This window comes from Molossus molossus, unplaced genomic scaffold (assembly GCF_014108415.1).
Source record: "Molossus molossus isolate mMolMol1 unplaced genomic scaffold, mMolMol1.p scaffold_m16_p_17, whole genome shotgun sequence".
Lineage (NCBI taxonomy): Eukaryota > Metazoa > Chordata > Mammalia > Chiroptera > Molossidae > Molossus > Molossus molossus.
The window spans coordinates 52901287-52913712 of record NW_023425352.1 but is presented as its reverse complement, the minus strand read 5'-3'; the positions used below and the strand labels follow the sequence as shown (position 1 = coordinate 52913712).

Here is a 12426-nt window from a genome sequence, read left to right as displayed (position 1 = left end):
CATTCAAGTTCAAGAAGCACAGAGAGCCCCAAGTAAGAAGAACCCAAACAGGCCCAAACCAAGACACATAGTAATCAAACTGCCAAAAATTAAAGACAGAGAGAATCCTAAAAGCAGCAAGAGATAAGCAACAGGTTACCTACAAAGAAACTCCATAAGGCTCTCAGCTGACTTCTCACAAGAAACACTACAGGCCAGAAGGGAGTGGCATGAAGTAATCAAGATCATGAAGAACAAGGATCTGAATCCAAGACTACTCTATCCAGCAAGGCTATCATTCAAAACAGAAGGTCAAATAAAGAGCTTTTCAGACAGAAAAAGACCAAGGGAATATATTCACACCAAACAAGCACTGCAAGATATGCTAAAAGGACTGCTGTAATTAGTAGAAGAAATAGGAAGAAAAATAGACCACACTAAACAAAAATGGCAATAAATAAGTACATATCAATTATCACCTTAAATGTGAATGGTTTGAATGCTCCTATAAAAAGACACAGAGTAGCTGACTGGATAAGAAAGCATGACTTGCCCTGGCCGGTTTGGCTCAGCGGTTGGAGCGTTGGCCTGCGGTACAGAGAGACCCGGGTTCGGTTCCCGCTAAGGGCACATACCTCAGTTGCAGTTTGTCCCTGGCCCTGGTTGGTCGTGCGGGTGGCAGCCACTCGATGTGTCCCTTCACATTAATGTTTCTCTCTCTCTCTCTTCCGCTCTCTCCCTCCCGCTCTATCTGCACAAAAAAATGGAAAAATGTCCTCGAGTGAGGATAAAAAAAAAAAAAAAAGAAAGCATGACTCACATATATATTGTTGACAAGAGACCCACTTCACAACAAAAGACTCACATAGGTTGAAAGTGAAGGGATGGAAAAAAATTTTTTTCAAGCAAACAGAAAGGAAAAAAAAGCTGGGGTAGCAATACTCATATCGATAAAATAGATCTCAAAACGAAGGCTTTAACTAAAGACAAAGAAGGTCACTACATAATATTGAAAGGATCTATCCAACAGGAAGATATAACCTTGGTAAACACATATGCACCAAATATAGGAGCAACAACATATATTAAAAACCTTTTGGAGGACTTCAAAGGAAAAATCAGCAGCAATACAATCATAGCAGGGGACTGCAATACCCTGCTGACATCACTGGATAGATGTTCTAGTCAAAAAATTAACAAGGAAACACAGACACTAAATGATGCACTAGAGCAAAGGGATTTCATAGATATCTACAGAGAATTACTCCCCAAAACTGCAGAATTCACATTCTTCTCAAGTGCACATGGGACATTCTCAAAGATAGACCACATGTTAGGACACAAACTAAATCTCTACAAGTTCAAGAAGACTGAAATCATATCAAGCATATTCTCAGATCACAATGGCATGAAACTAGAAATCAATTGCACCAAGAACACACAAAGACATTTGAAAACATGGAGGCTAAATAGCATGTTATTGAACAATGAATAGGTTACCATGGAGATCTAGGAAGAAATTAAAAACTTCCTGGAAACCAATGAAAATGAACACACAACAACACAAAATCATTGGGATGCAGCGAAAGCAGTTCTGAGAGGGAAGTTCATAGCACTACAGGCCTACCTCAAGAAACAAGAAAAATTTCTAATAGACTATCTCACCTTACAACTTAAAGAACTAGAAAGCAAACAGAAAGAAAACCCCAGAGCAAGTAGAAGGAAGGGAATAATAAGGATCAGAGCAGAAATAAATGACATAGAGTCCTAAAAAACAATTCAAAGGATCAATGAAACAAAGAGTTGGTTTTTTTAAAAGATAAAAAAGATTGATGGACCCTTAGCTAGACTCACCAAGAAACAAAGAGAGAGAACCCAAATGCACAAAATCAGAAATGAAAGAGGAGAAGTAACAACTAACACCACAGAAATACAAAATATCTTTAACAACTACTATGAACAATTATATGGCAACAAATTTGACAATCTAAGCGAAATGGACAAATTTCTAGAAACACATAGTCTCCCAAAACTGGACTGGGAAGAGAGAGAAAACTTGAACAGACCAATAACAACTAAGGAAATTGAAGATGTAATCAAGACTCTCCCAGCAAACAAAAGCCCAGGCCCAGATGGCTTCACGGGGGAGTTTTACCGAACATTCAAAAAAGAACTAACACCCATTCTCCTCAAACCATTTCAAAAAATTCACGAAGAAGGAAGACTTCCAAACTCATTTTATGAGGCCAGCATAATTCTAATTCCAAAACCAGAAAAAGACACTACAAAGAAAGAAAACTACGGGCCAATATCCCTGATGAACATAGATGCCAAAATCCTGAACAAAATACTAGCAAATCGGATCCAGCAACACACCAAAAAAATTATTCACCATGATGAAGTGGGATTCATCCCAGGGATGCAAGGCTGGTACAATATTCGTAAATCAATAAATGTAATACACCACATAAATAATATGAAGAATAAAAACCACATGATCATATCAATAGATACCAAAAAAGCCTTCGACAAAATCCAGCATCCATTTCTAATGAAAACGCTCAGCAATGTGGGAATAGAGAAATCATATCTCGACATAATAAAGGCCATATATGAAAGACCTACAGCCAACATCACACTCAATGGGCAAATTAAAAGCATTTCCCTTAAGAACAGGAACAAGACAGGGATGCCCACTTTCACCACTCTTATTTAACATAGTACTGGAAGTCTTAGCCACAGCAATCAGACAGAAAGAAAAAATAAAAGGGATCCAAATTGGAAAGGAGGAAGTGAAACTGTCATTATTCCACAGATGACATGATACTATACACAGAAAACCCCACAGACTCCATCAAAAATTTACTAGACTTAATAAATGAATTTGGCAAAGTAGCAGGATACAAAATTAACGTCAAGAACTCAATGGCATTCTTATACACCAATGATGAACTCACAGAAAGAGAAACTAAGAAAACAATCCCATGTACCATTGTGGCAAAACAATTAAGATACCTAGGAATAAACTTAACCAAAGAAATAAAGGACCTATTCGCAGAAAACTACAGGTCATAGAAAAAAGAAATAAAGGAAGATATAAAAAAGGGGAAGCACATACCTTGTTCATGGATTGGAAGAATTAACATCATTAAAATGTCCATACTACCCAAAGCAATCTATAGATTCAATGCAATCCCCATCAAAATACCAACGACATACTTCACAGAACTAGAACAAATACTTCAAAAATTCATATGGAACAAACAAAGACCTCGAATAGCCACAGCAATCTTGAAAAAGAACAAAGTTGGAGGGATCACATTACCAGATTTCAGGTTATACTACAAAGCCACTGTAATCAAAACAGCTTGGTACTGGCACAAGAACAGGCTTATAGACCAGTGGAACAGAACAGAGAACCCAGAAATGGACCCAAGGCAATATGCTCAATTAATATTTGACAAAGGTGGCAAGAACATACAGTGGAGTAAAGACAGCCTCTTTAATAAATGGTGTTGGGAAAATTGGACAGCTGCATGAAAAAAATGAAACTAGACCATCAACTTATACCATACACAAGAATAAACTCAAAGTGGATAAAAGACTTAAATGTAACTCATGAATCCATAAAAATCCTAGAAGAAACTGTAGGCCACAAAATTTCAGACATCATACGCAGCACAATTTTCACTGATACATCACCTAAGGCAACAGAAACAAAGGAGAAAATGAACACATGGGACTACATCAAACTCAAAAGCTTCTGCACAGCAAAAGATACAATCATCAAAATGGAAAGGCAACCCACTGTATGGGAGAGCATAACTGCCAATGATATATCAGATAAGGGGTTAATTTACAATATATACAGAGTGCTCATGCAACTCAACAAAAGGAAGACAAAGAACCCAATTAAAAAATGGGCAGAGGACCTAAATAGACACCTCTCCAAACAGGACCTACAAATGGCTAAGAGACATATGAAGACATGCTCAACATCACTAATCATCAGAGAGATGCAAATTAAAACAACAATGAGGTATCACCTCACACCTGTCAGAATGGTCACCATCAACAAATCATCAAACAAGTGTTGGCGAGGGTGTGGAGAAAAGGGGACTCTAGTACACTGCTGGTGGGAATGCAGACTGGTGCAGCCACTACGGAAAACAATATGGTGTTACCTCAAAAAATCAAAAATTGAACTGCCATTTGACCCAGTGATCCCACTTCTAGGAATATACCCTAAGAAGCCTGAAATACCAATCAGAAAGAATATATGTACCCCCATGTTTGTAGCAGCACTATTTACAATAGCTAAGATCTGGAAACAGCCCAAATGTCCATCAGTAGATGAATGGATAAAAAAGCTGTGATACATATACACAATGGAGTACTATGCAGCTGTAAGAAAGATCTCTTATCTTTTGAGATGACATGGAGGGACCTGGAAAGTATTATACTAAGCGAAGCAAGCCAGACAGAGAAAGACAAGTATCATACAATCTCACTTATATGTGGAATATAATGAACATAACAGTCTGAGGAATGGGGTAGTCCCAGAGACGTGGAAGTGGGGTACAGACTGACAATCCCCAGAAGAGGGGGTGGTGGGGGAGAGATAAACCACAGAACTTATATGCATGTGTGCATGAACAATGGACATGGACAACAAAGCTGGGGGCAGGGCGGGGAGGGAAAGGGAGGGGGGAATCAGTGGGGGGAAAAGGAGAAACATCTGTAACAAAAATAAATTAATTAATTATAAAAAAATAATTAAAAATAAAAACAGAGCTACAAAAAAAAAAAAAAAGTGAAAACATTTGCGAAAATATCTAGTGACCCTACAGATGATAAAAGTTCACATTCAACAAGTAAATTCATTTGGCGAGTCCTTGAACCAGGCACTGTTCCAAACACCTCACACACATACATACTCAGTCCTCTGAACAACCCTATGAGAAAGGCACAGCGGTACCTAGATAACAGTAGATGATAACCACCACCTCCATCTCAGGCAAGCAGAGCCCAAACAGCTTGTCCTTGGTTGCCAGGTAGAGCTGGGGTTTGGATGCAGGCAGCCGGGCTCAGAGTCCATGAATCCAACCACTATGCTGTATCACCGAGCAAGCAGTTAGCAAAAACGGGAGCACAGTGGGCAGCTCAGAGTCCTGGCCAGGCACCAGGACTGTGACCACAGAGCCCTGTGACCAACTTGCTGTGTGACTTTGGACAACTCTCTAGACCTCTTCATGTCTCACACTCCTCCAAATACAAGGCTCTTGATAGTCTTGAAAGAAACATGTGTTGCAGACACCAGGACATATCTCATCTCCCAGGGAGTGGGAGCCCACTGGCGGCCCCAGATAAGTAGCTGTCGCTGGCGGCGGGGAACAAGGAGCAGAATGCTGCTCCTGGTCCCAGATCTGTGGTTCTGCGTGGTGGCTGCTTGTGGGCCAGACCTCAGGAACTGAGCATGCCTGAGACAGCACCGTGAATGCGGCGGAGACCAGGACAGCATCCTGCGGCTCCATTCCTCCAGAATCAAGTTCTGACGCTTCCACATGGCGTTCCACCTGGGGACCACCTGGCCCACCGCCGCTTTCCAACTGGTCTCCACACCCTGTTCTCCCTGCCCCACAGCCTTCCTCTGGCCAAATGGCCCCACCATTAGTGAAGGACACCGGATGGAATGTGGCAGGGCTGGAATGTGAACCTACACTTGTCTGGCTGCAAAGGAGGGCAGTGTGGTGAGAACACTGATTACGGGGTCAGGTGCACCTGGGTTCTTCCTGTTCTGACTCTACCGCTCACCAGCTGTGTGGTCCCAGGTGACCGCCTTGGCGGTAGAACAGGGCCAGTAGCCCTGTATTATTCTCCTAGGGCTGAAGTCCGAGCCCAAGATCAGTCTCTCTGGCCTAAAATCAAGGCCTGTTTCTTCTAGAGGCTCTAGGTTTCCTTACCCTTTCCAACTTCTAGAGGCTGCCTGCTCTCCAGGGCTCGGGCCCCTTCCTCGTCTTCGAAGCCAGCAGTAGCGGGTGAGTCTTTGTCTTGATGTGTTACTCTAACCTCCTCCTCTGTAGTAAATCTCCTTCTTATAAGGACCCTTATGATTACACTGGGCCCACTGGATAATCCAGAATAATTTTCCTATCTCAAAATCCTTACTCACACAGCAAAGTCCCTTCTACCACGTGAGGTACCATCTCTACAGGTACAGGGGATTCATACATGGACATCTTTGGGGGGGCCATTACTCAGCCCCTCACAGGCACCCACCTCATGAAGTGGGATGCTACAAGGTAAACGCTTAGCACCGTCTAACCTAACCGGCAGGAGGCCCATGGTGCTTACTCCAGCTGGGCATGAGAGTCACTTTGAGATCTTGTACAAAGTATCAGTGCCTGGGGTGCACTCCCAGAGATCCAGGGCGGGCTGTCTGTGCACTGGAATGTTTACAAGCCCCCTAGCGACTGCAGAGCACTAGGGGTGGGTTGGCTACAAGCACTGAATTCATGTTAGCAGTTATTCTTGTTCCCCACAGCTACTTAGCACCATCCTCAGTGGCCAGCAGCTCTTCAATAGATGACTGTTGGATAAGACCGAACTGAATCACTCCTGGGGCCCCAACTGCCCCTGGGATGGGGTGGGAGGGTGAGAGGGCTTTCGCTGCTACATCAGGGCTTGAAGAATGAGGTTCTGTGGGCAGACAGAGGCTGAGGCCTCTGAATCAACCTCACACCCAGAAATGGCTGCCTGGGGGGCTGGAGTCCTTCCTCCTCCCCAAAGTCCAGTCAAGGGGGCCGACTGGGCAGAATCCAGTCATCAAGGGGCCATTGTTAACAGAACAGAGGGGCTCTGTGCCCACTTAACACTTCCCCCTCCCGAGGCTGCTCCCAGCCGAGGCCTGGCTTCTGGAGGACGGCAAGGCTGGGGAGGGGGCCACGGGGGCCCAGGCTTCGAGGGGGGATTAGTGGTGGGAGCTGTTGGAAGAGCAGAGGCAGCTTAGAACATAGGCCAGGCGCAGCAGTCAGCAGGCTGGGAGGCCAGGGTGCTGAGGTGGGCGCTCAGCTACAATGCCAGGAAGAGCTCCAGTTCAAGCTGGGAATCCAGAAGCAGCCGATGAAGCCCACCAGACCCCAGCCAGAGCCAGGGGGCAGCTTTCCTCATGGGGCGGTCATGCTTGACCCACTTTCTTCCCTTTAAAAAAACCAGAAAGGTGAAACTCACATAGTAAATGGTACCTTTCATTGCCTATAGAAGAACAGTGTTTTCAAAAGGGCTGGGAGGGTTTTATGTTCTGTGGGCTTGGGATTTAAGAGGCAGGTAATTCAACCAGGGCAGGGCATAAATGTCCCTTTGCTTAGCAGACCTTTTCTATATTCAACACTTGATATTAATAGTGGGAGGTGGATTGTAGGAGGGTGGGGTTTAAGATCCCAAAGACAGTGCCTGGCCAGTTTCCTCAAAAATGTCAGAGACCCACACTTCTTGTGCTAGCCATGAGTGATTCTCATCTGTTGAATAAAGCAATCCTCTGGTAGTCTCTGCCAAAGGAGTACATTGCCTCAAAAAACGTTCTAGGAGAGGGGTAATCTAACCGCGGGGTTCTGGGCCAGCAGCAGCGCTTGGGAACTTGGTAGAAATGCACATTGTTGGCCCCTCCCCGACCTCAGTCAGAATCCCGGTGGGCAGTGAGCTTGGGAGGTGAGTCTGATGCAGGCCAGGTTTGGAAATCACTGTCTATGGATATTTTTCAAACTTCAGCTTGTGTGATTGGTTTGGTAGGTGCGACAGGCTTTGTTTTTTAAAATTTATCTTTATTGTTGAAAGTATTTGTTTTGTTAATGGAATAGAACATAATTGTGTAGAAAAGAAAACAGCAGAGTACATCATGCGTAATGAGGACGTATGTTTTTGTTTTTTTTGGTTTTTATCATCCTCACCCGAGGACATTTTTCCATTTTTTTGTTCAGGTAGAGTGGGAGGGAGAGGAGGAACACAGAGAGAGAGAAACATCGATGTGAAAGGGACACATCGAGTGATTGCCACCTGCACAACCAACCAGGGCCGGGGACAAACTGCAACGGAGGTACGCGCCCTTAGCGGGAACTGAACCCGGGTCTCTCCGGACCGCAGGCCGACGCTTTAACCGCTGAGCCAAACCGGCCAGGGCTGTTTGTTTGTTTTTTTAAAATTGTCCTGAGAACACTTTTTTGCATTTATCTTCAGATAGAGCAGGAGGGAGAAAGGGAAGAAGAGACAGAGAGAAATGTCAGTGGGAGAGAGACACATTCACTGGTTGCCACCTGCACAGCCCCAACTGGGGCCGGGGATGAACTGCAACTGAGGTACGTGCCCTTGGCGGGAACCGAACCGGGACTCTCTGGTCCTCGGGCCAACGCTCTAACCGCTGAGCCAAACCGGCCAGGGCGAACGTGTGGGTTTTATACGACTCATTTCAGTTATGTGTCTCTGTCCGAGGTTTCTACTGGACAAAATAAAAAGAGTGAAAGCCACTGTTCTTGAGCCAGAACAGACTAATTTCAACCAGCTCCCCTTTTCCACTTGTCTGAATAGGGAGGTTTGGAAGACGGTGGCGTGAGTTCTCCGCCCCACACAACGCTCCCGGAGGCGGAGAACAGATGGGGGGCTCCCGGGGCAGACACCCCTTTCCAGTGCTGGCCTGGAGAGAGGCCAAAGTGTGCATTTCCCCACATTTCTAAACTGCTGACCCTCTACCGCAGTGGTTCTCAACCCTCCTAACGCCGAGACCCTTTAAGACAGCTCCTCCAGTTGTATTTGCACGTGGGCGGACCCCCTGGAGACCGGTAGAGGAGCGGTGTCTCGGTTCCTAAGACCATCGGAAATACGTGTGTTCCCATGGTCTCAGGCGACCCCTGTGAAGGGGTCGTTCGACCCGCAAAGGGGTCGCGACCCACAGGTTGAGAACCGCTGCTCTACTGCTTCCTCTTCTATGCATATGTACCTAGAGAAGTGTGAGGACCAAGTGACTGACCCGCTACATCTGGGTGGTGGGATTGAGGAGCAATTTGTTGCTTTCTTCTCTGTATTTGTCCATTTTACTTGAATTTTGCATACTAAGCATCTATCATAATTATAAACAATAAAGTTACAACTTAAAAAAAAATACAAAACTGAGGGTCTATCTTTGTATGGAAATACAGAAAAAGAAAGGCGATCCCAAGGGCCACCTTACCCCCATTCGTGTCTGGCCAAGGCTGAGGGCACACCCTCCAGAGCCCTCGTGATCCAGCCCCACCGTCATACCCAATTCCCGGGGGGACCACCAGCCCCCCATACATCTGTCACCCTCTCCTCCTCAGAAAGCCTTTGCACCTCCAGTTCTCACACCAGCCTTGTGCACAGCCTGGACACTTACCACTGCCCTCTCTGTCGCCATTCAGAGACAGGGAGATTCCGAAAAGCTAAGCCACCTGCCCAAGGTCACCCAGCCAGAGTGCAAGGCAGGAACCTGACGGGCAGGGTGTGCTGATGTCAAATATCAAGCACGGTGCCCTCCTGCTATTTGTTTCTCTACCTCGGGCCGTCTTATCACGGTCCACTTTGCACCCGAGTTCAGTGTGCTGTACAGAACCAAATAGCCAGGGAAGGAAAGAAGGGAGGGTGGAGGGAAGGATGCAGAAGAGATGCTAGGAAGTTGCTGAGGGGAGAGGGGAGCAAGGGAGGCCTCAGGTCACGCTCAGGGATGGCAGTGAAGGGTGGACCCTGCCTGTGTGAGCTGCAGCACAGAGGGGAACATGCCCTCTGGCCCAGAGGCGGCATGGCCTGGTCAGATCACCGTGGCCAGGCCTCGACCCCACAGGTCCTAGCTGCAGGCCCCTGCCCAGCCAGACAGGAGGGGAAATGAGGAAGGAGCAGCCAGGAACACGGAGTTAATCAGGAGCCTGGAGAACGCTACCCTTGGGCTGCTGGGCCTGCGGGGATGGCAGGGGGTGAGGGGTGAGGGTGCTGGTTGTGTCCTGTGTCCTGTGAGTGGAGTCAAGAGTGAGTGCTGCGGGTGGGGGCTGGGATGAGGGCGTAGCCTGGGAGGGAGCAGCGCTTAGCAAGGATCCCAGGCAGTGGTCACATGAGCAGTCGTGGGCAGAGCTGGGCTGGGGAGCTGTTTTCCTGGTTGTGCCTCAGTCTGACTAGTGGTGGAACAGGAAACCCAATAAGTACGATTTTCATTGTTTTAAAACTGGACAATTTAAAAGCAGCTTACACACAAGAAACTGATAACGCTGGCTCCTTTGTGGGGAAACCAGGGTGTCTGGGCAGGCATGGGAAAGAGATTTTACCATGCGTCTTCTTGTACCTGCCTGACTTCGTACCATGGGCATGTGCTATAAAATTTAATCAAAACTAATAAAATAAAAAAAGCAAGCACTAGTTTTCTACGTGTAGATATAGAGGCGAAGTTCTGAGGTGAGACTCTCATTCTGGACCAGTCACTTCAACAGGACTCTGAAGGTGGACAGAGGTAAAGCCAGAAAGGACGCCTGGGGCCGTGAGAAGCGAAACCGCCCTCGTCCACTGGTCTACTTTCTCTGCAAAGCGACAGCTCTCCAGAAACGATTACTGCAGTGACAGGGCCTGCACCGAGGAGGGGGGAGCAACTGGACTGGGTCCCCTCCCTCCTGCCGAGAGAGGGGTGGCCACGCCCAAGGCTGGAGGGGACCTGGGGACTCAGGCCACGTCAGGAGGAGCCACCGGCCAGATGTCCTTAGGGAGGGCAACTGAAAGCGTGCTGCCCATGTGGGACTTGGGCCTTAAAGGGGATGAGGGACCCCCAAAGGCAGCAGACCCTCAGGGCTCTGGGAGTCGGCACCTGTCCACTGGGTAATCACCGGGACCTCACAGAGGCCCTTGGTTCTGCCCTTCCAGGGACAGGTACTGACAGGGCCAGGGTGGGGTTGGCACTGGGCAGGGGCTCAGAGAAGAAACCTGCCCCCCAACCCCCAACCTGAAGCCTGGGGAGGCCCCTATGGCTTCAGAAGTGCTTTTGGAAAAACGGTGACTCATGGCCCAGTTGAAATCTGAGCTTTTCTTTCACGCCAGAGGGTCATTTGCCCTGCAACCCAGGGACTGGGTAGCTGCAGAATGAATCAGAAATGTGAGCCTGAGAGCAGCCAGCCTGCCCTGCTCAAGGTCAGAGGGCAGGCTAACTCCGCCCTCTGCAGGGAGACTGGAGTCTCCTTCCTCCCCTTTCTGGTCCAGGGAGTTCAGAAGGCCAGGAAACCTCTCTAAGCCTCAGTGTCCTCACCTGGAAAATGGGGACAAGCCTGCCCCTCTCTGGACTCGGTGCAGGGCTGGTCACTGCCTCTCCTCTGGGCTGCTGTAGGGCAGATGGCACAAGAGGGAGGGGAGTCATAGCAGCAGCTGTGGCAGCCTGACATCCTGTGCCAACAGACTGGGCAGAGGAAGCTGGCGCTCAGCCCCTCACTTGACTCACATTCCCTTGCCAGGGCTGGCCCACCCACAACAGGCAGGCTCCCCTAAGCCCCTGTGCTCCTTCCAGAGGGAGAGTCTCACCCCAAAAGGCCATGTCAGCAGGGTTTGCATGGCCAAGGAGCCGAGCATTCTCTGCCACCTCCTAAATGGATCCGTACTCTCCAAGAAGCTCCGGTAAGTGACCACAGAGATGAAACCGCCCTGGCACTTCCTGTCTGCACCGCACCATTTGGCAGGAACACATTCTGTGCACCCCACCTCCAGTGATGCTCGGTGGCTTCATCTGTGAAGTGGCTAAGAGCACAGACACATCTGCAGTGGGACGGCTGCGGGTTTGAGTTCTGGCTGTGACCTTCGACAAGTCACCTAACCTCAGTGTCGGCATCTGAAAACTGGGGCTACCTCATGCAATCAGACGGATGCAAATAAATCACTCAGCCTGAGCAAGCTTAGTACATAAAGGGCTCTCAGATACTCAACAGTACCTTCCAGAAAGGCAGAGGACTCTGGGAGCTGGCATCGTTCTGGGCACACAGTTCAACCAGGCTTTCCATTTTAAAGGTGATTCCAAGAGAATAGCAGGCACCATTCTCAATGGAAAAGCAACTCTAACAGCTCAACCAGAGTCTCCGGAGCCGTGCCCTACCCACCCAGAATTCCAGTCCGAGGCCTGGCACGGAGGCCCCTGTGGAAGCTCTTCATACCCATTATGACTTCCAGAAGCTCCTGCCTCATCTGGGTTTATGAGTGGGGGTGGGGTGGGGACCCCAAGTAGGGAGGGAAGGGTGGGAAAGTGGGAGACAGAGGTTGGGGAGAAAACGAGGACAGGAAGCTGGGGAGATGACCTGGCCCCGCCACCTGGGGTGTGAGGGTGCCCTTCAGGACTTTGGGCACGAGGTCACCAGAACCACAGAGGGCAGACTGGCAGGTGGGCAGCAGACAGTGAGACTCAGTGATGTCATGTTTCCCGAA

At 48.0% G+C, this 12426-nt stretch overlaps 1 protein-coding gene across 5 annotated transcripts in view; it reads right to left on the bottom strand.

The window, feature by feature from the left end:
- Positions 1-12426, bottom strand: part of CHST3 (carbohydrate sulfotransferase 3) — a 38666-nt gene that overhangs the window by 17826 nt on the left and 8414 nt on the right. For 3 of the 5 annotated variants that reach the window (XR_004960050.1, XM_036265868.1, XM_036265869.1), the window contains exon 1: positions 4958-5322. The exons of 1 other annotated variant lie outside the window; for it this stretch is intronic. The gene's annotated coding sequence lies outside the window, so the exon portion shown is untranslated. Of the gene's footprint in view, positions 1-4957; positions 5323-5942; positions 5967-12426 lie in introns of those variants that run through there. One more of the 5 variants, XM_036265871.1, reaches the window with a different exon arrangement.